The following is a 5533-nucleotide window of genomic DNA, read 5'->3' on the forward strand; positions in this document are numbered from 1 at the left end:
TTTTCGAGTCTGCATTTATCCTAAATTTAGGAGGGGAGCCACCCCTCCTAAATTTCGTTGTTTGGTACCTGTACTGTAGCAATGACAATAAAGTCCATTCATTCATTCATTCATTCATTCATTCATAAGGTCATTAGTTACCTTAAGCAAAGCGGTTTCTGTGCTGTGGTATGATCGGAAACCTGACTGGAGTGGGTCATACCTATTATTTAAGACTAAGAATTCATGAAGTTGTTTATACGCTGCCTTTTCTAAAATGTTGCTTAGAAAAGTGAGTCCTAGTGTGTCCAAAAACATAACCAAAGAAATTAAAACCTTTACTCTGTAAATATGACATTGGCAATAACGCACCAGTCGAAAAACAAACAAAGATTCCTTTAGTGCCATTGAATTTTGACATATATATTTTTAAATCAACCGGGCATCATCTCCAGGCATAACAATAAGCAGTGATAAAATTAAATATATTCCATTGCAACAAATCAAAACATATTTCAGGTATTAAAATACTGCAAATCAATGCAATAAATATTATTGACTATCTTAAATTTTCATGCCATTTAATTATTTGATCTCACAGAAGGTACACAGATACCAAGGATAGTAGTTCCCTACACCATCTTCAACTACCTATGGGAGAGGAACCACAAAGAAGCAACAAAGATCACAACTCCTCCAGAGATTTTAGGACCCTGAAATAGTAGGTGGAAAAACAGATGTTCGACAAGCAAATTTCAGTAGTATATTTTCATATTATCTCATATTTTTCACAGTCTCAGTATAAAACAGTAGGTATTTTAGGTAAGATGTAAGCTTTTGGACTGGGACTTAGTTAAGACCGAGATCACTGGGTACTAGTACTGTGTTGGAGTTCCACAGGGTAAGCAATTAACACCAGATGCTTCAAAAAAGAATGGGACAGAGTCTTTTAGACGGAGCTACAGGCTGGATCATGACTAGTACAGTATGTGTGTGTGTGTGTGTGTGTGTGTGTGTGTGTGTGTGTGTGTGTGTGTGTGTGCGCGTGTGTGTGTTTCTGAAATATCACTTCACAAAGCATTATCGCATAACCCTTTTCACCAGTAGGGGGAGACGTTACCTAACTCTTAGAGCCACAATTGTATTTCCTATTCAATCGATTGGTTTCCTGGTTCTGTGTGCGCATGTGTCAGCATGTGTGTGTATGTGTTATGTATTCAGTAGGATAATGTAGAGTTGGCCCAATCGAGCTGACCCCTCTTGCTCCCCTGTTGCACCCTGGGAACTCTGGCTTCCTCCTCTTCCTCTTCCTCACTGTCGTCCGACTCGGCGCTGGTGATGTCGTCTTCGTCCTCCTCTTCGTCTTCCTCCTCCTCTTCCTCACTGGCCTCTTCTTCCTCAGAGGCTTGAGGCTCCTTGAAGTTCTGAATCAGAAAGATGAGAGGTGTCTTACGACAGAGTAGTACAACCTACAGTGTTCCACATCTCCAAACCTGTATCCTCTCTCTCTTTTACTTCCACCGCTCTCTCTCTCTCTCTTCTCCTTCCCTTAACTGGCCGTCTCTCTCAATTCCATCCAATGAATCAAAATCTAACTCCTCAGTCCCTCTTACTTCCTCCCATAATAGTCAACACTGTTCTCTATCCAGACACTCTATCCAGACCCTGGCCCTACAGTATCTCTTCGATACCTCCTACCCTCTCATACGTACTGTACTGTACTCGCTCTATCCCACCCCTCCTGTCGCTCTCTCTGACCTCCATAGGGTTGACTGTGATGGTGAGAGCCGAGTCGTCCCAGTCCAGCTCTCTCTCCTTGGCAGTGTCGGAGCTCTTTCCTTCCTGTTGGTGGGTCAGGTGGATGCGGTAGATGCCTAGCACCACCACCACCACTAGGGCGGCGATACAGATCACTATCACCACTGTGGCAGCACTGGGGACGCCTGGGGAGAGAGGAAGAGGAGCAGGAACAGTTAGACCGAGGCAGGAACAGGCACGCAGGTACGCATGCAGGCACACACACATACTGTACACGCGCAAGCACGAACACACACACACACACACACACACACACACACACACACACACACACAGAGATCTGTGCCCTCTTGCAATATCATCAAACACATTGCACTTGCTGTATCCGGCAGACAATGTATGTGTGCGTGTTCTATTAGTGTGTGAATGCATTTACAGAGGGCCCTCTTTTCATGAATAATTCAATTCAATCTGTTCTTTACGTCTGTGAAGGAAAGACATCTTCAGACCAAATCCTTGGCCCTGAAACTCACAGAGGCTACAAGAGACCCTCAGATGCACTCTCAGAGAATCTGACATGCAGTGATGTGTGTGTGTGTGTGTGTGTGTGTGTGTGTGTGTGTGTGTGTGTGTGTGTGTGTGTGTGTGATGCACTCACTTTTCACACACTACTTGTGGGTCGAAACAGTGAGGTTGTCCCTGGGAAAATATTGTGAAAGATGGGGGTGGAGGGGGGGGGTTCTGTTTATGACCACAGAAAAGGAAAGATAGAAATGCCCTTTACCTAGGAGGGAGTTTTAAACATTGAAGACTGTTCAAGTTGTGCAACTGCCCCCATAATTAGTGTCCATGTGTCAAAGATGCTAGTGTAATCATTGAGTTAATTTAGTATGCTGTCTCCCATCACAGGATGATGAATGTCCTGTTCTCTCTACCCCTCTCTCACTCTCTGTGTCTCTGGCTGCGTACTGTAACCATATTCCACTTAAGCTAATGGTCTATCTCCTTCCCTACTCTCTCTCTCACACACACACACACACACACACACACACACACACACACACACACACAGCAGTCTAACAGCAGTAGCCATAGAGCTCTCCAGGACACTAAGCTGACCCATTTGAGTTGGATGAATTGATTTTAGCTGTGATAGTGGTTCACATTGATTCTAAGGACCCAGTGTATCTGCTGGGCTGACTCACAGGTGAGCAGGACATGTTTTGGTATATGCTTGGTAACTTTGAAACTTGAAATGAATCATGACCTAGAATACTTCAAATAGTTCTGCCTTTACAGCGGCAATCTGGGAACTGGCATTTGAGGACTTTTAAATTATTTCTATACTGTATAGCCATTGATTATTGAAGAATGTAACTTGAGTCCCATTCACACCTAGGAATGTAGTGGGTTATTGCTGGAGAGGGTTCGGTGTGAATGGGTCTACCCACTAAAATCCTCTCCAGCAATTGCCGAGCTACGAACCTATTAGAAAGCTGACTCATTTAGTGGGCCAACCCACTCAATCTCAAGCCCTTTTAAAATGGGTCACTGATTGGTTAAAATAGCAAGCCTTCACAAAATATGTGAGGAATGGTTGATTTTGCTTTGAATATCTTAATTCTCTGAGCAACAATACAAAAATACAAAATTACATCTTAACTAGACCTAACACTATAGCCTAGACCTAGCCTAACACTATAGCCTCTAGTTTAAAAACAAGTGTACATTAAACATGTTGTCCCACTCAAATGATGTAGCCCCCCTCTATAAAAGGAGTTGGATGATGAATTATTTGCTATTAGGATACTATCATACTAACTCTTTTGATATAAGACGCCTTTACTTCAAACACAGATTCTATGAATAGCCTAAGACCAAATATTTGCACAGGAAAATGATTTGGTTACAAATGCAACTGGCTATACCTAGGTTACCCAACTCTGGTTTCCATATTGATACAGTTTCTGTATTAAATTATGCTGCATAACAGCCTTCACTCACAAAATATTCCCAAGTTCATTAGCTATTAGAGAATTTCTATGGCCGAATTTTCCCCATCGTATTGTCCGAATTGGGATAATCTGTGTAATTTTATAAAGTCTGCATCTGTATGTTGAGATACACATCGCTTACACATTTTCATTTATAAATCACTTACACATTTCATATTATGCCTCAATTATGATTTTGAAAGGCTACTGGTAAGTGAGACAATTCAAACTGTCTGGAGCTCTGGACCAGTGTGGTTGATTGATTTTACACGACAATAGTAATCCGTTTACTGCGCCCCGGGCCGATGTAAAAGTTGGATGGGGGGCGCATTATAAATAAAATTAACATTAACATTAACATTAACATTAATGAGCGTGTCACCTGTATCTAAGGCATCTTGACTTCCTATTGGTCTACCCGCAAGTCTCCACTCATTGGACGTGTCACCTGTATCTAAGGCATCTTGACTTCCTATTGGTCTACCCGCAAGTCTCCACTCATTGGAGGATTTTTTCCCTGTGGTAAATGTAAGGAGACACTTGACAGAGCTTCATCATTATTGACATCTGATCGTCTTCGCGGTAGGTTTTCTGTTCAATTCAACTTGTTTTCTATCTAAAAATATAAGAGCTACATGTTTGTCTTGTATCCAGCGGCTTTTGATTAGAAATATAGTCTGATTCTCTAACAATCTTACCGAATTATTATATACATATTTGTTGTTGTTGTTGTCATCCTTAGCTACATTTCTCAAAAACTACGAACTGGCTAGCTAGAGTTGACTAGTAACTCTGACAGTCATGTGGATGTTGAGCTCTGTTTCAATGTTGGGTGAATTGATTTGGAACGGTGAAGAGGTTATTACATTACCGGCGCTCTCAGAGCGAATTTACGAACGCAGCTGTGATATTCTGACGTGTAGCAAGAATATATACTGTATATGAATGATGAGCCACACACTGGATATCAACTTGACTTTTTAGTTATTAGACGTGCTCGCATTACAGAATATGCATTGACTACCTCTAGACTCCGCGGGACAGAGTCTTGACTGTGTATCGTGTCTACCACCAGGTGGCAGTAGGTGGTCTAAACATTACAGCAGACAATGACTCTTCCCGTTCTGCTTTCGGCGCCAAAGAAGTTTACCTCAGAAGCCTCGAGACAGCGGAGACACACGACAGAGACGCAAGGAGAAAAGGTTAATATACATTATTATGTCTTAAACAGGCTAATATGCTACATTATTATGTCTTAAACAGGCTAATATGCTACATTAGTATGTATTAAACAGGCTAATATGCTACATTAGTTTGTCTTAAACAGGCTAATATGCTACATTAGTATGTATTAAACAGGCTAATATGCTACATTAGTATGTATTAAACAGGCTAATATGCTACATTAGTATGTCTTAAACAGGCTAATATGCTACATTAGTATGTATTAAACAGGCTAATATGCTACATTATTATGTCTTAAACAGGCTAATATGCTACATTAGTATGTCTTAAACAGGCTAATATGCTACATTATTATGTATTAAACAGGCTAATAAGCTACATTAGTATGTCTTAAACAGGCTAATATGCTACATTAGTATGTCTTAAACAGGCTAATATGCTACATTAGTATGTCTTAAACAGGCTAATATGCTACATTATTATGTCTTAAACAGGCTAATATGCTACATTAGTATGTATTAAACAGGCTAATATGCTACATTATTATGTCTTAAACAGGCTAATATGCTACATTAGTATGTCTTAAACAGGCTAATATGCTACATTATTATGTATTA

The 5533-nt window shown here is 40.7% G+C and overlaps 1 pseudogene across 1 annotated transcript in view; it reads right to left on the reverse strand.

The window, feature by feature from the left end:
• Positions 1-1196: 1196 nt before the first annotated feature.
• LOC308172845 (calsyntenin-2-like) overlaps positions 1197-5533 on the reverse strand; it is a 205208-nt pseudogene continuing 200871 nt past the window's right edge. Inside the window, exons 15-16 of the transcript in view lie at positions 1738-1922; positions 1197-1403 (exon numbers count right to left, since the gene is read on the reverse strand). The product of the transcript in view is annotated as a calsyntenin-2-like (transcript). The remainder of the gene's footprint in view (positions 1404-1737; positions 1923-5533) is intronic.

Source organism: Nansenia antarctica, assembly GCF_963989245.1.
Source record: "Nansenia antarctica genome assembly, chromosome: 17".
NCBI classification, from domain to species: domain Eukaryota; kingdom Metazoa; phylum Chordata; class Actinopteri; order Argentiniformes; family Microstomatidae; genus Nansenia; species Nansenia antarctica.